Raw genomic sequence first — 21,326 nt, 5'->3', positions numbered from 1 at the left:
CCTGTCCCTCCGCCCCCTGAGGTCTCCCCACCCGGGCCACCCGTCCCAGATGAGTCAGGCCGGTCCGAGCCAGGGAGAGCGCCCGTGGGTGAGGGCGGGAGCGAGCGGGCGCTGGCCACGAACCGCTCCGGGCCCGGGAAATGCAAGGCAGGTAGGTCAGCGACCTGCCTCTCCTCTGGGTGTGAGCCACGTAGGAAACGAAAGCCACGGTAGCTCCGTCCCTGCCCTCCCCTGGAGCTGCCTAAGTCATGGCTGGAGTCGGGGTGGGGGTGGGGGTGGGGGTGGGCGGGGAGGGAAGGTGCATATTAACCGGCATTCTGCGGTCTCCCTAAGGTGCCTTTGCCCATGCTGTGGGGTAGTGATTTCAGGTTCCCTGCGTCTGGGGAAACTCACTCTGCATCCCAGACAAGCCCTCTGGGTCTGGAGATGCAGCCTGGGTACCCGCACCCTCGCCTGTACCGAAAAGAAACATCACTCTGCAGGTCACAGGTGACTTCGGCCCTTCCTTTTCCTTTGTGACGGCCTCAGGTTAAGGTGCAGGGGAAATCAGGCTGACAGATAATCATCCCACCCGCTAAAATGATCAGGAATTGTGCCTTGTTGAGGTATGTGATGCCAGGTGCTCGTTTTTATTTACCCTCAACTTTGTGAACCAGAGGGACTTTTGTACATGTCTTTTGTGTTGGCTTAAGTGAAGTTGTCTTTCTTCTCTGAATGTAAGTCCCCCCCCACCACACACACACACACAGATCCAACTGTTAAGCATGTTACAGAGTAGCCTGATTTGACCCCACTACCTGAACATTAGAATGTCCCCAGATTCTAATTCTCTGTCCAGAGGCCGTGAACGTCCTCCCGGGAGTCCATTTGTAGCTAGAGGTGCCTTTTTCACCGGCCTCTCCAAGGCAGTAGAATTCAACACTTTTCCTAGCAGCTGCTTTCCCCCTTCCTTTTATCTGTGCATATGTTGGTCCTGCTCTTTCTTTTATTGATGTCCTTGAGTAGAGGTCCTGTTTCTTTATCAGTCCTGTTTACATTCCCAAGATACTTTCATTGTCTTATCTACTCACCTATCTGGCTCCATACCCCCCCCCCCCCCCATTCTTTTCTTAGCTGTCTTTGCATTTCTTTCCGTCATAATAGCCCCAAATGTCACGGCAAGACTATTTCTTAAAATCCTCTGTCCGCTGTATGCTTTCCCAATGATAAAGTCTCTCTTTTCCCCTGCCCTGCCATTTGCCACTCTTCTTTCCGATTCTAACCCTCATCTTTCACTTTGCTTCTTCTCGCTACCATTTCTGACTGTGTCATGAGCCCCTGTCCTTTCTGCCAAGGGAGGGTCTTGCAAGTATGCTGGCCCCACAATTGTCAACCTGCTTTAGCGTAACTCAGTCTTCGTGATGGCCGCGTAGGCCACATTAGCTCAGTCTTCGTGTGGCCGCGTAGGCCACATCCGTTTTCACTGTTAGAGCACATTACTTTTAAGCTGAAGTTTATTTTAAGTCCCCAACGGTAACTGGTATTTTTCTGTGAATGAATTGGAACCTTTGGCTTTGTTATCTATGTCAGAAAGGAGAAATGGGAAACATTTTTGTCTATTTGGGGCATTTTCTAGATTTAAACCCAATACTGGGTTGAGAGGGGGATGATCATTTCCACTGAGGTGGAACATTAGCTTCAAGCTTTTCGGGAGGGTTATTAAAATAAAGGTTTTGTATTAAACTTCAGCTTCTTTTTGTGTTTATTTCCTGGTGTCACATCTTAGTGGGACGGAGAGGTGTGCCCACACCTAGGGCAGGAAGGAATTCAGACAGGAAATTCAGGTAGGTGATTAAGAGTGGCAAGTGGGGAAAAAAACCCTTTGATACTTTTTAAAACTTTTGGTTAAAAATAGGGTTTTGTGCCCTGGCCGGTTTGGCTCAGTGGATAGAGCTTCGGCCCATGGACTGAAGGGTCCCAGATTTGATTCCAGTCAAGGGCACATACCTCAGTTACAGACTTTATTCTGGTCAGGGTGTGTGCTGGAGGCAACTAATCGATGTGTCTCTCACATCGATGTTTCTCTCTGTGTATCCCTCCCTCTCCCTTCCACTGCCTCTAAAATTCAATGGGAAAATATTCTCGAGTGAGGATTTTTTTAAAAAATAGGTTTTGTGGCAAGAGGACTTGAAGCACTTATAAGGGCTGGGGAGAAAAAGGGTCATCAAGAGCATGGTTGTTGATGGGATATTATCTTTAGTTTAGGGTGAAATTAGTAGATCTGGAGGAGCAGAAGGGAAAGGGGGGAGGGGGGATGCAGTTGCTTTCGATTTCAGGGAGCCCAGATGGTTTAGCATTCAGACCTTCTCTACTCCTCATTCTCGCTCTTGGTTAAGGGGATGGTTAATTAGAATGCTTTTCTGTCGTAAGTGTTTCCCTCCACGTCCTGCGTGGTTCAGGGTCCGGGTCTGGAAATGGAGCCGCACACAAATGAAATAGAAAAGACACAAGATAATTTGGGAATATGGGGGACCAGGCGAGCAAGTCCAACTCAGGGAGAAGGACTTCCACTGTGCTCAGGCCTCACCAAGCTTTTATAGTGAGAGGTAAACAAGGTAGTGATTACCATAGTTACACAGTTCTTGTGAGTTTCACTTGTTTTGACCATGGTTACACTTCCTGCACTTCCTCATCCCATTAGCTTTCCCAGATAAGATCTAGGGAGTGTTATAAGGTCAAGCCTAATTATGCTAAGAGGACTGTGCCCTTTAAGCTAGGACTTGTTTGTGACTTTGCCAGCAGGCCAGTCTGAGGCTTAACCCTGTATCAGTTTCCCACACTTTTCACCTTTTCTCAGGGAGCATTTTTATGCCCCCCTTCAAGTACTGTTCACTATTACCAACAATATTTATGGAGTCACAGGGTGAGTCCATGTCGCCCCGGCACTACTGGAAATGGGTAGAAAGAAGAAAACATGCTCAAGGACTCACTATTTGTTGGGAGCAACTAACAAGAGAAATAGCCCAAACCTGTGTGTTACGCGACTTAGCAAAGATATGCACCAGAAGCTGGAAAAGCTGAGGGGTGGTGCATAAAGGAAGAACCCTGGCTCAACCTGGGGAGTCAGAACAATTTTCCAATAAGATGCAACGCTGAGTAGAAGAGGTGAGGAAGAGGCAGAGGGAACAGTGGTGCAAAAGCACAGAGATCTGGCTCAGCATGGTGTATTTGGGGAACTAACGCAAATACTAGTAGATCCACTTGGCTTTAAGGAAGAGGATGTGTGTGGATGTGCTGGGAAGGAGACTACAAAAGTAGGAGGGAGTCAGAAGATGAAGAGGGGAGCAGGGAGGGTTTCCTGTGAAGAATTCTTGGGAGGGTAGTGACCTGACCAGATTTGTATTTTAGAAAGATCATCCTGGAAATAAGTGCTGGTTTGAAATCATGACCCATATTAACAAGTAAAAAAGCACATTGTAGAACAATAGTGTATTTGACCACATCTAAGACACCATTCATTGGATGGTATATACTGTTTTCAGAGATGATAAAATGTAAAAACAAACAAAAACCTTCTAAAGTAGAAGAAATGCAGCATGTTTACTAAGATCTTATTTTTAGGAAGAAATGTGTGTGTGTGTGTGTGTGTGTGTGTGTGTGTGTAAGATTTAAGGAATGGATGAGGGGTGACTTTAACCTTTTTTTTTTATAGCCTTATAAACTATTTTACAATGAGAGCACATTACTTTTTTAGCTTGAAAAGGACACTAAAGAAAAGAAAAGATAAATGAATAACAGTGACAAACAGTATCAAATCTTAAGGCTGGACGAGGTAGATGAAGCTGCCAGCAGGGAGAAGAGTCCAGAAGTCACTGAGAAGATTCAGAGCAGGAATGCAGAGGTCTGAGTTCAGCAGAAAGGGAGATGAACAGATGGATTGAAGAGAGACTTAGTGAGTGAAGTCAGCAGGACTTGGAGCCAGAGGAGCCTCGTGGTGAGCAACAAGCTTGGCCTTTCCCATGTGTCTAGCCGGAGCTGCTGGCTGGCTGGTTGCTCACATCGACACGTACAGTAAACATAAACGGCAGAGTTGGTTTTGGAAATGGGAAAGATGATAAATTCCGTTTGGGGTGTATTAAGTTTGAGGTGCCTAGAGACCATAAAAACAGGAATGTCTAGAAGGCAATATAGGTATGAGGCTCCAAAAATGTATGACTTAGCATCTATAAATGGCCATTTAAGCCACAGGCAATGATAAAATTGCTTAGAAAGAGATATACAGGCAGTGGGGAGGGAAGGGGTGGAGGGTGAATCCACATTTACCCAAGAGAAAGAGGAAAAGAAACCTGTCAGGGAGACTTAGGAGCAGCTGGCGGGGAAGAGGAGCCCCACTGAGCAGGGAGTATCATGGAAGTGGAAGTACAGAGGCAGAAGGAGGAACAGCTTTCTAGAGCGGACGCCAAGTTAGATAAGAAGTGAAATGTGACCATAGCCTGTTAGGTCGCTGAGGCCCGGTCTGGAACAGTTTCAGAAGAGAGGTGAGGACAGAAGTCAGGTTACAGGGGGGTGAGGAGTGAGTGGGATTAGTGTAGGGTGAGAAGGACTTGACCACAACAGGAAAGAGAAAAAAGGATGCTAGATAAGGAGAATATCAGATCATGTATTTATTTTTTTGGTAGTTGTTAGAAGAGATATCATCGTGTCTATGTGCTGAGGGAAGGAAGCCAGGAAAAGATAAGTTGAAGACCTAGAGGAGAGAGTAAATATTTAATGAAATAGGGCTTGGGGGTGGGGCCGAAGTCCAGAGTTCAGGTTGAGCGGTTCTCTGGGACAGGACAGGGCAGAGCCGTTTTGGCCATTGAGAAGAGAACTGGCTTTTGCATTAATTAGGGGGCTAAGAGATTGGGAGACAAGTTTTGAGGAAGTCCCTTTGAGGTCGAAAAGCAGGTAGATGGGAGTAAGGGGATATAAAATTATAAGGTTAGGATATTATGAGCAGATCATAAAATATTCTTAAGTCTTGGGGCTTAAGATTTGCAAAGTGGAATAGTTTGGAAATGATGACAAGATTCAGGGTATGACCATGAAGCATGGTGGAAGTGAGAGGCATTGGAGGCGACAGCATCAATGCGAGGGGTGCTGAAGGAGTCTTACACAAGGATCCTGAGGTCATCTAGGATGGAGAGGACACCAAGAATAATCTGTGTAAATCCTTTAAAAAAATATGCCTCTTTAAGTAGTAGAAATACAGCATTTTGGCATGAGTAACATAAATGGCATTTTGCCAGCAGTACTTGCTCTGCCCTCAGCAACAGATACACTCAGCAAACAGTGTGATACAATGACTTATACACGTGTGTCAAGTTCCAGAGCACTCTCTTTTATCGGACCCTCAGATCAGGTATAGGAAGTGTGGGAACAGAGATCATTGCCTTGTAGAAAGTAGCTCTCCTTGCTATTAATATGTACGTATTTCTTGTAAGATATATTCTGATGTGTTTATTCTTTGCCTTCAGTACAAACTTCTACTGTGAATGTAGAATGACATCTCCACCCAAGAAAGTAGACCTGCCCAATGTCAATCATCCAGGTAGGTGGGCAGAGCCCCAGGTGGAACTGGAGCTAAGGTGGGGAGCAGAAAGGCAGGAGGGAAAACCTGAGCACCTGCCCACGCTCCATCTTTCCCTCTCTCTCTTATCTCCTCCTCCTCCTATTCCTCTTCTCTCTCTCTCTCTCTCTCTCTCTCTCCCCCCCCCTCCCCCCCCCCCCCCTCTTTCTCTGTAGTCTCTCCACTTCTGGGCACTCCCCAGGGCACTCTAAAGAAACAAGTGGAAGAAGGGGAAGGCATTTTCTGGTGAAGTGAAGGCTCCAATTTATAAACCAGATAATGTAATGATAGAGGGCTCTCTGCACGTAATTCCCTCCTCCTGCTGTTCTAAGCTACCCTTCCTTCCTTCCTTCCTTCCTTCCTTCCTTCCCTCCTTCCTTCCTTCCTTCCTTCCTTCCTTCCTTCCTTCCTTCCTCCCTCCCTCCCTCCCTCCCTCCCTCCCTCCCTCCCTCCCTTCTTTTTTCTTTCTCTGTCAGTATTTATTGAATGCCTACCATGTGTATGCACTTTTCTGGGGCTGAATACAAAGTGGTTAAACCAAACAGAAAATTTGCTTTCAGAAAACTTACATTCCAGTGGGGAAGAAACAGACAATAAACATAAAAGTAAATAAGATTATAGTACTAGATAAGTGATCAGATACAAAGTTAACGGATATGGTAGAGACTGACTAGAGAGCTACTCTATAAGCATGAACTGGGAAGGCTGCTGTTAGAAAACATCAGTAAGCAGAGACCTCTGTGGTGAGGAGGAGACAGCCAAGTGAAGACGGAGAAGAGGGGAGCGGGGTGGGGCAAGCCATTCCAGATAGAGAGATGAGGTAATATTACCAGGTGTACCGGATTTTGTAATCAAAGGAAACACGATAATTTCAAGAGAAACATCAAAAGTGCTTTATTCAAAGTAATGTCCATCGCTAGCTACACATTTCCCCATCTTTCAGGTAATTTGTTGATACCATCCCAATAGAACTTTTCTTGTTTTGAGGCAAACCATTCAGAGACTCAATTTTCCACTTCTTTGTACATGTTGAAGTGCTGCTCAGAAAGTGCGTGTGCCATCGATCAGAACAAGTGGTAATCTGAAGGAGCAAGGTATGGTGAATACGGCGGGTGGGTTAATACTTCCCAGGCAGGATCTTTTAATGTGTCTTTAACTGGTTTTGAAGTGTGTGGTGGTGCGTTATTATGAAGCAAAATTACTTTGCCGTCTCTTCTGGCACATTCTGGTCATTTTACGATCAAAGCGTGGTTCAAATTGACCTGGATGTTCTTTGTCTTTCACATCTAAATCATCACTTTTAAAACGTTTAAACCAGCATTCACAAGTATCTTGAGATGGAACATGTTCACCATAAGCTTCCCCAAGTATACGATAACTTCCAGCAGCACTTTTCTTCAAAATAAAGTAATGAATTAAAACTTCCCGCAAATGCTCTTTTTTTGGCACGAAATTTGACATTTTTAAGCGTAAAAATATCTATGATATTAACACCTCCAGAAAATTTGACATATGAAGTTTTGAAGCTTGCTGTCAATACAACAAAATATCATTCATATCAAATCACATGTATATCAACATATGGGTAACTCCATCTATTGAAAAAAATTTGCATTATTAACTGGTACACCTGGTACATCAGCAATCAGCATGACTTGTTTGAGGAACAGAAAACTAGGACTAAGCTGGACCCTAGTGAGAGAGGGAAGCTGGTGTGAGAAGTCAAAACAATGAGAAAGGTCTGGATCTTATAAGGTCTCATGGATCTGGGGTTTTAGTCCTAATGTGATGGGAAGCCATTGGAGGTTTACAATCAGGAGAGTAACATGTGATTGTGTATTAAACAGATTTGTGGCTGTCGTGTGAACAGATGAAAGGAGATGCTATAAACTAGAAGCAGAAGATCCAGTTGGGACACTACTACAGAGGGCCAGGTGAGAGAGGGCGGCAGCTTGGGATAACAAGGTATCAGGTGTAGAGGACTGCGATTTGGAAAATATTCTGGAGGAGACCCTAGAGAATGTGCTGTGGGTTAGACATAAATTTACCAAGACGGGGGATATGGAGGTAAGACCTAGTTTGTGGCCAGGAAGTCAAGTGTTTGCTTTTGGAAAGGTTAAGTTGAGGATGACCACCAGACATCTAAGTAATGATCTAGAGTAGGTAATTGCTCAGGGGTGAAGTCAGGCTGGAGATATACATTTGAGAGTTTGGGACATTGAGATGGTGTTTTAAAGCTATGGGATTAAATGAATTTACTTATGAAAGGAATCTAAAAGAGAAGAAAAGAGTTTCATGACCAGCCACATTAGGAGTCCAACCTTTAGTAGTATCTTTTTTTAAAAATATATTTTTATTGATTTCAGAGAGGAAGGGAGAGGAAAAGAGACAGAGAAACATCAATGATGAAAATCATTGATTGGCTGCCTCCTGCACGCCCCCTACTGGGGATCAAGCCCACAACCCGGGCATGTGCCCTTGACTGGAATCGAACCTGGGACCCTTCAGTCCACAGGCCAAAGCTCCATCCACTGAGCCAAACCAGCTAGGGCACCTTTAGTAGTATCTTGCTTAAATAATATAACTTGTCTCAGCTGTACTATGGCAATGAGAGGAATTGTAAAATCCATGTTTTGTCCCCCTAAGGCCAGTCTGCTGACTGTGTCTACAGCAGACATTAGTGTGAGAGACAACCAAAGTTAATGTCAGGGTCTGGAGCAAGGTCCCTTCCAAGTAGAAAGTCTCCCTCCATTGCCAACTTTACAAGGTATGGATTTAAATTTGTTAAACTAATCAGCAGATTTTCCATGCACATCCTGATTTTGCAAATAGAACAAGAATAGTTTTAGAGCTCAGTGTCTTATGGAGCTCATGCTTGAATTAAGTTGACCCAAATCTAGCATTTTGCACTAGAGTCAGAATCTTTCTTCAACTCTCTGGAGTATTTGATCCAATTGACCATTTTCTCCCCTTGAGGTCTCTGTCTTGGCTTCTACAACCAATAGCTTTTTCTAGTTCTTTTACCTCCCTGACCCAACTCAGAATTGGCCTTGCTAACTCTTCTTTCCACATTGTTTGCTCATTCTCTGGATTCTACCTGAGTAACATCATCTATTTCCCCAGATCCCCAATTACCACCTGTATCATTATGATGCCTGAATCTCTACGTGAAGCCCACCAGAAAACACACAAAGTTTCAAGAAGTCTAGTTTTGACTCTGCCCCTAACTAGCTCTTTAAACTTGGCCAATTTACAAACTCTCTGGGCCCCGGTTTCTCCATTTGTACAATAAGAGAATTAGACACTAGAGCAGCGGTTCTCAACCTGTGGGTCGCGATCCCTTTGGCGGTCGAACGACCCTTTCACAGGGGTCGCCTAAGACCATCCTGCATATCAGATATTTACATTACGATTCATAACAGTAGCAACATTACAGTTATGAAGTAGCAACGAAAATTATTTTATGGTTGGGTCACAACATAAGGAACTGTATTGAAAGGGCCCGAAGGTTGAGAACCACTGCACTAGAGGGTTCTGAAGTTCCTTCCAGTGTTTACATTCTCATTCTAGACCTGATGCTACTTCTAATAATCTTAATAGTGATAATGACATGTATTGCATACTCAGTGCCAGCCATTGAGCCAAGTACTATGCATCCATTAACATATTTAAGTCTCCTAACAAATCCCATGAGGTAGGAGCTATTATTATCCTTATTTATTTTATAGATGAGGAAATCAAGATCCAGATTATGTAATTTCCTGCTATTTTATAGCCAAAAGTGGCAGAGCCAGGATTCAAACCCAGACAGTTTTCCTCTGAGTCAGCATCCCTAGTCCCTGCTCTGTTCTTACTATTTCCCTTTGGAGACCTTGATCCCTCTGCTGCTTTCTCACCTTAGCCCCATGTCACTCTGCCTCCTCTGGATTTACTCCTCTTACCTCCTCCCTTGAATCTTTAACCTCTTTCTCTCTTTACCTCCAAGCACTGTGCTCCCCCCTACCTCCCCCCCCCAAAAACAAAAAGGACCTTGCTTTGAACCTCCCCTTTCATTCACCCCCGTAGCTCAGCCTCATCATTCCTGTACCCTCACCTCCGCCCAGAGGTCTAGCCTGACTCTCTTGAAAAAAATCAGCTTCCTACCTCCAGGCATTTCTATTTGGGGAAAGTTAACTTTGGGATGCCCATTAGACATTTAAGTAGAAATGGCAAGTGGACAATTTGATATGAAATTCTGGAGTTTAACTTTCACAGTACCTAACACTCCACTATGCAGCTATAAAAAGGAAGGATCTCTTACCCTTTGAGACAGCATAGAGGGACCTGGAGAGTATTATGCTAAGCGAAATAAGCCAGTGAGAGAAAGACAAGTATCACATGATCTCACTCATATGTGGAATCTAATGAACAAAATAAACTGGTGAACAAAATAGATCCAGAGACATAGAAGCATGGAACAGACTGATAAATCTCAGAGGGAAGATAGGGTGAGTGGGGAGAGATTAATCAAAGAATTTATATGCATATATGCATAACCCATGGACACAGACAATAGTGTGGTGAAGGCCTGGAGGAGTGGGGGTGGGGGCGTGGGGGATACAGGTGTGAGGTGGAGGGGGGTCAATGGGGAAAAAAGAGGGACATCTGTAATACTTTCAACAATGAAGATATGTGTTAAAAATAATAAAAATAAATTTAACTCTGTATTTGTTTATTTTTGTGTGACCCCTCAACCAGAATACAGACTCCATGAGGGCCTGGGGTGTGTTCTGTTCACCACCAGCAAAGAATTAGCTGTGGAGAGGGTTGCTGTAATGCATTGTTTCAACCTGGGTGGCTTAAAATAATGGGCATTTTTTCTCTCACAGTTCAGGAGGCCAGACATTAGACATCAAGGTGCTGGTAGGACTAGACTACCTCGGGAGACTCTAGGAGAGAATCCTTCTTTTCTTCTTCCAGCTCCTGATAACTATCCGCATGCTTTGGCTTCCTTGGCTTGTGGCCACACTACTCCCATCTGGCTCTGTCTTCACATGGTCCTCTCTTCTTTTCTGTAGTTCTCCTCTTCTGTCTCTTACAAGGCCATTGGTCATTGAGTGTAGGGCCCACTCACATCATCCAGGGTGATCTGATCATAAGATCCTTAATTTAATGACATCTGCAAATGGTTACCTTTTTACAGTTATTTACTTTATAGTAACATACACAGGTTCCAGGAATTTAGACATGGGCATATCATTGGGGTGAGGGGAGGGGGAAGAAAGGGGAACACCATTTAACCCACTACACAAGGGAACAGGAGGAAGTTCAGGAATGTCTTTCTCCAACCTGTATTCTGGCTAATTCAAATTTCCTTCATGATTCAGCTCAGTAGTTGCCCAATCAAGGGAATTACACCCCAGTCCCATTATATACCCCTCCTATAATAATAATAATAGTAATAATAATAATAATTGCATATTCAACAGTTTTAGGACTTTATGTGTATGAACTCACTTAATTCTTGCTACAACCATATGAGATGGTCTCTATTACTATCCTTATTTTACTGAATGCTAATAGTCTATTTTGTTGTCTCTTTTCCCCAATAGACCTCTTCTGGGGCAGCAAGAAAGACTTAGTCATCTCTCTGTCCCCAAGACATACCACGGCGCATCCAGGCTTTCTAAAAAGGCTGATGTGTTGAATAAATGACTGAACAAGATGGGTTGATATTAGACTGGGGAGACTTTTGGGTATAAAATTAAGACATTTGGACTTTATCTTTTAAATCATGTGACCAAAAGCATTTTAAAGCCAAGAAGTAACAGGATGGACCCCTCTTTCAAACATATCTCCTCCCTGGGAGACATTTCATCAAATATTTATCAAATAATTATCACCTCCAAATATGCAGCTCCATGCAGGCCTTCTCCTGAGCTCTAGAGTCACATTGCCAGCTTCTTGCTGAGTCTCTGTAGGCCCAAATCAGCATGTCCAGACCAGCCCTCATTATCCTTCCCTCCCCCCAAAGTCACTCTTTCTGTATTATCTAGCTCACAGGCATCCAAACTAGAAAACTTGAATTAATTCTGGATATTTCCCTCACCCCCAGGCCAATTAGTCATAAAGTCCTGTCAACCTGAACTTTGTCTAATGTCCATTTTATTGGCCACTGACATTTCGGGCTCTTGTACCTTTCACTTGGACTATTGCATCAGCCTGCTAATCAATCTCCCTGCCTCTAGTCTGCCCTCTCCAACTCCAGTCCGTCCTCCACTCTGATGCTCATCTTATAGGCCTAAAAACGATCTGATCATGTCACCATCTTATTAAAACAACCACCAAAACTCCAAAACAGCTCTGAATGGATTCTTTGTTGCTTACAAAATCAAGATCTTTAAAATCTACCCTTCCTCCCTATTCATTCACTCAACACATATGTATTGAATGCCTCCTATGTATTGGGTGCTATGCTCATTGCATTCATACATGGGTAAGGAAGCTGCCCCACACATACACAGATGGACTAGCTCATGTCACAGGCAGGAAGGGAGGTACCCTCAGGGAAGATACTGTAATGGGAAGGGGTCCATAGTATCATTCTCATCTGTTTTCTTTCAATACATACTGTAACTTTATTGTCCTTTTACCCCTTTGGAATGGATAATACAGATTATATTATCTAGTTTTAAATTAATCTTTACCAAGAAGGCAAATGAGTTAAAGTAATTCTCACAAAGAATCTATGAATTAAAGATAACACTAAACTTTAAGCCTACGGGACTAAGGCTCCCCCAAATATGAGCCTTCAGCAATTAGACTTGTAGCAGTACCATTTAACCACACCTCACAAAAACTGGCTCCCAAATTTAAAATTATGGGAAAAATGCTTGAAATAGAAATGTACACTCTTCATCTTTAATGATGAGCTCCTCCTTAAGTGTATAGTGAGGCTTAAGGTATTAGCTGATAATAATGTAAAAAGGCATCATGATTAGTAATATCTTTGTGTTTGTATGTGTGCAACATACAAGTAAGTCTGTATAATTTTTGTGTTTAGAGAGATGGCTCATTCCTAAGTAGAGTACCATGCTTTTTCCCCCTCTCACAACCTTTCCTAATATCTCTGTTCTGGAAAAAAATAAAAATAAAGCACCCCGACAGGAATCAATAAATTGCCAAGTTTCATATTATTAGACATTATAAAGTTAGAAAACAAAATTAATAAGCTTTCTGTTTTCACTTTTTTAAACTCAATTTTACCATGTTCATGATTAGCAGTACCTTTAGAATTGCTTATTTTTTCCTTATAATTTCGACTTATGTTTGTTTTCACAATATACACTAGTATAGTAATCCATGCATATAATTTTAAATAAATGTCACTCCCTAAGCCTCTTCCATTTTTTTCTACAGCTTTGTGTTTTTGTTACTCTTTTTCTCAGCCTGATTTCTCTTTTCTCCATTTGGCAGAATCCCAGTGATTGTTCAAGCCTCCGCCAACAAATAACCACTTCTGTTCTCTTCCTGTAGAACATGCCTTATTACAGTACATCTCACCTTGGGTTGCACTTGCCTTGGCCATGTCTCCCCGAGTGGACTGGCTGTGAATTTCCAGAAGGTGAGGATCATTTTTAGTCATCATTGTGTCCCTAATGCCATGCAGTTGCAAGATGAATTTAATCATCTCACAACACTTTATGTCCTAAATTTCAAACCAATCTGAGACATACAGAAACATATGAGACAATGCGAGATACAAAGGAACAAGAAACAGAGGGCTACAGCAGGAAGGCCGGGGAGAGGGTAAGAGATCAACCAAAGGACTTGTATGCATGCATATAAGCATAACCAATGGACACAAGACACTGGGGGGTAGGGGAGGCCAGGGGAAGGTCGAGGGGGAAAAAAAAGAGACATATGTACCATTCTTTGTAATATTTTAAGCAATAAAACAAAATTTAAAAAAAAAAGAAAAGAAACAGATGGCTATGGATGTAAAACAAGAGGCTTCATTCCACATACAGCATTTTATACGAATGCTTCTCAAGGTATGGCCTGAATTTGACAAAAGCACATCTTCCTTCCTTACATGGGACGGAAGTGTAATTCACAGATTTTCAGTTTTGCATGCAGCCAGGGGATACTTAGTCATCTCCCACATGCGTTATTACCATTTAATATTTATAAACTGCAGTTGGCACACATCTAGAAGTGCGAAGGATTCTAATTTAGCACGCGGCTGAGAAGCCTGGCAGCCACAAAAACGCTTGGCAAGTGCACATATGCAGAGAGTTGGGTTTCTCCCAGATTTCAAAGGGCCAATTTCTTATCATGTGTCATCGCTAGTATATTGAGGTATCTGAGGTTCTGATGACAAGTCTTTTCACTTATTAATAGTGCATTACTGTTAGTTTGGTTTTTGTCATTATCGGCTTATTCTGGGTTCATTCATTTGTTGGTGTCTCACAGGATAGCTTTAGGCATGGGCTCTGGAGACACAGCGTCTTCCGTGTGAAATCGGTATGAACTTGGGCAAGGTATTTAATTATTCTGAGCCTCGGTTTTTCCATTTCAAAATGGGAGTGTGTGGCAGAAGTGCTTATCTCATTGGTGTGATGTGGGCAATCATTGAGTTAATGCATGTAGTGTTTTCACAGATGGTACTTAGAGAAGGTGCTGGCACATAGTACATGGTGATAGTAGGACTTGGTTCAGCTAAGAGTGACAGAAAACCAAAACTGCAGTCTAATTAAGATAGAAGTTTATTTCTTCACACATAATCATGGGCAGACCAGAGTAGGTATGGCACTCTACAGCAAGCATGTCAAACTCAAAGGCTAACACGGGCCAAATAAACAAGGTTTAAGTTTATGTGGGCTGCAAAAAAACAAAAGCTTCCATTTTCATAGAAACGTAGGTTTATTTTGAAGAGTATAGTATATAAAAAAAAAAAGAACAAGAGCCATGATAAAATTAAGGTTTTCTTCCTGACACTTGGCATCTCTTGTCTGCTACTATCTTTCCTACTTCAGGGGAAATCTTGTTCGCAGTGATTACTTTCAAAACTGATCCACGCCGAAACCAGTTTGGCTCAGTGGATAGAGCGTCGGCCTGTGGACTGAAGGGTCCCAGGTTCGATTCCAGTCAAGGGCATGTACCTGGGTTGCGGGCACATCCCCAGTAGGAGATGTGCAGGAGGCAGCTGATCGATGTTTCTAACTCTCTATCCCTCTCCCTTCCTCTCTGTAAAAAATCAATAAAATATATTTTAAAGCCGAAACTGGTTTGGCTCGGTGGATAGAGCGTCGGCCTGCGGACTGGGGGGTCCCGGGTTCGATTCCGGTCGAGGGCGTGTGCCTGGGTTGCGGGCACATCCCCAGTGGGAGGTGTGCAGGAGGCAGCTGATTGATGTTTCTCTCTCATCGATGTTTCTGACTCTCTGTCTCTCTCCCTTCCTCTCTGTGGAAAATCAATAAAGTGTATTTAAAAATATATATATATATATTTAAAAAAAAAACTGATCCAAAGTGAAAGCCAGTAATTCTGGATCTGACAGGAGACTTATTTCCTTTCATAATTGTAAGTATCTGCTCACACCATTACATTGGCTGGGCCGCAAAACTATTCGTTGTGGGCCGCGAGTTTGACATGCTTGCTCTACATATCCCTCCCATCTTGTTGTTCCACGATTTCTCAAAATGGGATTTACCTTTTATAGGTCTAGATGGCTGTTCCAGCACCAGCCGTCAATATCTGCATTCCAGCTAGCAGGAAGGAAGAATGACAAAGAGGAGAGCACAAACCCGCTCCAAGGACACTTCTCAGAAGTTATATACAGCACTTCTGCGTACAGTCCATTGACCAGAACTCGATCACATGGCCACATCTAGCTGCAAAGGCAGGCTGGGAAAAAATATTTATATTGAATAGGTATGCCCCCAACTATGAGAAGGGGGGTTCATTATCACAGGACTGGGTTTATCAGCTGGAACAGTATTGGCCTTTTGGGCAGGACACATCCTTATTGAATGAGACTGTCTGTAAATTTCAGGACATTTACACCCCCAGGCCCCAGACACACCTACATGCCAATAGTATACAATGCCAGTCATTGTATCAACCCAATGCTCCCACACACTTAGGAGGTAGCACTAGCCTTGAATTTTAGGCTCCTGTGGCAGGCATTTTGTCTGCCTAGGACAGTAGTATATAACCGTCCAGGGAAATACTCCTTATAGCCTTGCGTTGGATAGCCATCTTCTCATGTAATCCTTTCTCTAATAACAAAGATAAGAAAATAGGTCAGTCTCTAACTCAGGCCAGGCCAAATAAAGTCTTTTCCCAGGTTTTTAAAAAGTTGGACCTAGGGGAAGAATTTTAATTTCTTCACCAGGAAAGACGTAAGACCTAGTACTCTTCATACGCTGCTGATGAGAATGTGAAATGGTTCTGCATTTGGAAAACAGTTTAGCAACTCCTCAGGTTAAATATAGATAGACCAAACGACAAAGCAACTCTACTCCCACTCATATATCCAAGAGAAATAAAACACGTGCACATAAAAACTCATACATGAATACTCATAGCAGGATTATTCATACTAGCCAAAAAGTGGAAACAGTCCAAATGTCCACAAACTGATAAATGGATGAGTAAAATGTGGTAAATCTCTATAATGGAACACTATTTGGCAATAAAAGGGAATGGCTCAGTGTTTGAGTTCAACCTTTGAACCAGGTCAGCACAGTTCGATTCCTGGTCAGGGCACATGCCCAGGTTGGGGGCTCCATCCCCAGTAAGGGGCATGCAGGAGGCAACCAATCAATGATTCTCATCATTGATGTTTCTATACCTCTCTCCCTCTCTGGAAAAAAAAAAATTTAAAAACATTTTTTTTTTATTTAAAAGCATAGTGCTTTCTTAATTTTATGAGTCATTCTAGCGAATTAATCTAAAAAGAGTCATAGGAACTGCCAAATTTATAGTCAAGCTGGTCCATCAGACGTGCATATGGCCCCCTGGACTTGTGGCTGGGGTCTGAAATGGGGGCAGTCTTTTGGGACTGAGCTGTTAACCTGCCTGGTCTGCATAGTGTCAGATTTGAATGGAATTGTTAAACACCCATTTGGTGTTGGAGAGTTGTTAGAGTGCACGGGGGAGGTAGCACTTGCTAAGTGGGCCATTATCTAAAAGTCTGAGAACACTACAGCACAGGAAAGTACTTAGTACAAAAGCACCCGATCTTGAATATAGAAAGAAGGTAGCAACAGTGCTACTTGGAGGCACTTCTTAAAGTGAGAGATAAAGTATTGACATTTTAAGAGTTGGACTGTACTTTATACTGTGAATGTTTACTAAAGGTGCTTTTCAAAAGACGCTTTCTCTTCTTTTTGACCTTTTCAAAGATGATGAGTCCTGTTTACCCAAAATTATCAGGGGTGGATATGCCTGGAGATGAAAGAGTAAAGTGAGAGGCTCTCTTTTAGCCATGTGATTACACATGTTTCCATTAGGAGAATACTCCTGGGATGTTGAAACAAAATAGCTGCTGCTATCTAAATATATATGAATGGTGGTGTGAATGTAACACATGATACTTCTTTCAGTATATGGTTTTATTACATTGATTCTTCTGGCAAAGTGGATTGTTTCCATACTTGCTCTGCACCCTCCTCTCCTCTTACTCTCCTCCTTTTGTACCCTCCACTCCCAGGTAGGAAGAAGGACCTTCTTGGAAATTTATGTTTATGATGGCAGAAATACTCGGGACTTTACAGGGACAAGACACAGTGCATTAGAAAAAAATTCCATCACTCCAAAAAGATGGGAATAAAGGATGGTATGTGCTGATCTGTACGGTGGTGAGTACGGAAAATAAGGACCATAGTTTCAGATTTAGACAAGGACAAAGCTTCAGAGCAATCCATGTGGCAGAATATAAAATAAATATTCGTAAAATGAACATAAATAAGGAGAGAATTTTTTTAATCAACTGCAAAAGTAATAAAGAAAATAACTGGTCAATGTGTATGGATATAGAATCTTATGAAGAAAGGATATTATCATATCATTATCACATCTGTGACTGCTCTTATTAAATTAGAATCCCCACATTAACTCACAAGTTAAATTTTTAATAAAAGATTTGTTTCCCCCACTAAACACAAGCGGTGGTTTTACTGTTATTTCAAATGAGAATATTTACTGTACTTCATTGAATTAGTTCATCAAATAGTGACAAAAATGGTATAATGACTTTTTTTCTCATTTTAAAAGATTGCAGTTACAGTCTTAGAATGTGTCTTTACAGATTGCCTTTTGTGCTAGGAAAAAAGCACCTTGTGTTAGTTTCCTAATATTTTAAAACTACAGGAGCCTCTATTAATAGCACCCCGAGGAAATGGCGAACATGAATAAGGTTATGCAGACAATCTTTAGTTTGCTAATTGAATAACACTTTAGTTCATCCCAAGTGGTTCCTAGAGACTATAACAAGTAGCTCATTTATTTTTAATTGCTAATTTAATTTCACTTTTATTTAGGAAATGACTTCATAGGGAAAAGTGTTAGGCAGCATGAAGAGAAATAATCAAATATGTAATAATCTTTAACATTCCATCAGGCACAGGCTCATGATACTATTTAGAAGAAATGAAGCCATTCCATAATTTTGGCTTTCAAAACTAATGTATATTACATTTGTAATAAAAATAAATATGCATCTTTTTATTCCTAAATGAGTTAAATATATTTACCTACAGGGCTGTGCATTGTTCTGGAAGGAGTGCTGTATGTGGCGGTCGCAGTGTTGTTCTAGATCCTGTCTAAAACCATCCAGCACTGTGATCTCAGGCTTCCAAGTTAATGTCACATTCCTGATTCCTGATCCTCATTCTAGGAAACAGCCTCAAGAATCTCTGATGTCCCTGGCCAGTGTGGTTCAGTGGTTGAGCATCGACCTATGAACCAGGAGGTCACAGTTAGATCCCACTCAGGGCACATGCCCGGGTTGCAGGCTCAATCCCCAGTGTGGGGAGTGCAGGAGGCAGCCAGTCAAGGATTCTCTCTCATCATTGATGTTTTTGTCTCTTTCTCCCTGTCCCTTCCTCTCTGAAATGAATAAAAATATATTTTTAAAAAAAATAATCTCTGATGTACTTCCTAGCTCCACATTTCTGTGATTAATTCCATAATCTTTAGATTATGCCTACAACATTAACATGTTTTAGGAGCAGTAATGAATATAGGGCTGCAGTCACTCTAAATGGATCCCCAGTCTGCCACTTACTTGCAATGTTACTGTGGACAGGTAAACTCTCTGAATTCCAGTTTACTCAACTTTAAAACTGGCTTAATAATACCACAGCGGACACTGCTGATACTCTGCTCCTCTGCCCAGCCCCTCCACCCAGCCCCTCAGCCACTGCTGCTACAGGACACAGCTCCCCAAACTGTGTCAGCTGCTCACCTCTGAACCTGCATTGTCTCCTTCGCTGCCCCTGTTCTTTCTGAAAAATAACTCATGTATCAAGAGTTTAAAATTATTCATACTCTTAGATCTAGTCATTTCACTTCCAGGAACATTTCTTAAGGAAATAATTAGAAATTTAGCCACATGTGTGCAAAGGTGTTTATGATGCTTTTTATAATAGGAGGAAGGAAGAATGAAAGCAAAGGAGGAAGAAAAGAAGAAAGGAAAAAAGGGAGGAAAGAAAAAGAATTGGAAACAACCTAATATTCAATAATCAGGGAACAGCTACATAAATTTTGATGTGCTCATATGATGGACTATTTTTCAGTCAGTCAGATAATTTTATTTATCTATAACACGGTTGATATCTCATGCATAAAAATTTCTATAGCTCAAGAAAAAAAGTTAAACACTTTTTATGGAAATAATAGGCAAATGAGTAGCAAATTTAACAAAGAAAAAGAGGCTAGTAAAAATATTTTTTAAGATTCAATCACTAATGGTCATATAAATTTAAATGTAAAAATCTATAAGTTATCATTCTTTACTATGAAAATGGCAAGGATTTTAAAATATGTACCCAGTGTTTCCCAAAGGGCAGAGGGCTTTTCTGTAAAATAGCAACATGTATCAGAAACTTCAAAATGGGCAAAAAATATCCATAGCCTAATTGAGATTTCCTGAAATCTTTCTGTAGGAACTTGTTTCTATTCCAAGTTAGCTAGATTTCGAATGAAAGGTAAAAAGGAAATATGGTGCACATTGCTCTCTGAAAAGAGCCAATCTGAATAGGCTACATAATGTATGATTCCATTTCTGAGACTGTCTATAAAATCTATAAACAGATCAGTGGTTGTGAGGGGCTCAGGAAGGGTTGGATAGATACAATACAGAGGAGGTTTTAGGGTGGTGAAACCGTTCTATATGATACTGTATGGATCATATGTGTAATGGATACATGACACTATGCATTTGTCAAAACCGTAACTTCACAGCATAAACAGTGAACCTTAATGTATGCAAATTTAAAAAATAATGTAGGAGGTTGGGGAATCCCAGGATGGAATACAGAGTGTGACGAAAGACTCGAACTGTATTACAAATGTATGAAACAACCTCACTAAAGGAGTGGGAGGGGAAAGCTGCTGACCTGAGTAATATTGGAAATGAGTGGACTCTGTAGATTAAAGGCAAAAGAAACTGTATATAACGTAGAACATATAAACACTGTGCTCTAATGATACAGTTGTTGCTAATGGGTATTTGTTAACATTCTGAAACGACCACAAATACACTAACATTGAACAATTAGGTAAATGGATGGTGGATGGTGAGAGCCAGGCTTCTCACTGTTGGAGTGAGAGGTTACAGATAAACAAGGAAGAAGGCTAGAATGATTTATGTAGTAATGGACTTCAGTTGGAGTCATCAGAATGAACTCATGTTTATCTTACAACAGATACAAATGGCTACACATAGAAATATTTACAGATATGTGCATATAAACAGGGTAGTATACACATATCATTTCCATACTTGGACTCCTGAGATTGCCTGGAAGCAACCACACTCCAATGAGCAATGAGCAAACCTGGAGCCCAGGTTTTGGTTTCTAATACTATCTATATCAGCCGTGGGCAAACTACGGCCCGCGGGCCGGATCCGGCCCGTTTGAAATGAATAAAACTAAAAAAAAAAAAAAGACCGTACCCTCACGGTCTTTTTGAATTTATATTAGTTCACACAAACACTCCATCCATGCTTTTGTTCCGGCCCTCCGGTCCAGTTTAAGAGCCCATTGTGGCCCTGGAGTTAAAAAGTTTGCCCACCCCTGCTCTCTATATATAAAAGGTTAATAGGCTAAGTGTCCATCCGACCGGTAACTATGACGCGCACTGACCACCAGGAGCTGCCAAGCTGTACTGACTTGGCAGTGGCGGTTCTTGGGTGGCACACCCCGAAACCAGAGAGGAGGGAGCCCGATTCCTCGCGGGGCCGTGCGATTCCACTTTCGGTCGTGGGTTATGTTATTGCTGGGGCAATGTCAGTGCCTAATCTGGTTTACTGCACACTTGCATTTGCATTCCACACCCTGTAAGACAGCAACTTTGCAGAGTGCCCTCTCTCACACTCTGGGACCTCTTGGGGGATGTCGGAAAGCCAGTTTCAGCCCGATCCCCACAGGCTAGGCTGAGGGACCCCACCTGCCAGAGGGACCTCGCTCACTCTGCAGATGAGCTACAGCACCACCCCAGGTGCGGCTGGTTGGGGAGGGACCATGGG

The 21,326-nt window shown here is 42.2% G+C and overlaps 1 long non-coding RNA gene across 3 annotated transcripts; it reads left to right on the top strand.

The window, feature by feature from the left end:
* Positions 1–55: 55 nt before the first annotated feature.
* Positions 56–18,676, top strand: LOC139006816 (uncharacterized). 3 transcript variants are annotated; one of them, XR_011470800.1, is made up of 9 exons: positions 56–151; positions 529–605; positions 1,766–1,823; positions 5,496–5,569; positions 7,435–7,521; positions 13,103–13,190; positions 15,291–15,502; positions 17,286–17,433; positions 18,334–18,676. It is a non-coding gene; the product is annotated as an uncharacterized lncRNA (long non-coding RNA). The 3 variants fall into 3 exon arrangements; XR_011470796.1 differs by lacking the exon at positions 18,334–18,676 and having other exon boundaries at positions 17,286–17,591; XR_011470797.1 differs by lacking the exons at positions 15,291–15,502; positions 18,334–18,676 and having other exon boundaries at positions 17,286–17,591.
* Positions 18,677–21,326: the final 2,650 nt, after the last annotated feature.

Source organism: Myotis yumanensis, unplaced genomic scaffold (assembly GCF_028538775.1).
Source record: "Myotis yumanensis isolate MYYU_CA2020_CCGP unplaced genomic scaffold, mMyoYum1.0.hap1 SCAF_1, whole genome shotgun sequence".
NCBI classification, from domain to species: domain Eukaryota; kingdom Metazoa; phylum Chordata; class Mammalia; order Chiroptera; family Vespertilionidae; genus Myotis; species Myotis yumanensis.
Note: the sequence above shows the minus strand (reverse complement) of the source record. Positions and strands in the feature narration are given on the sequence as shown.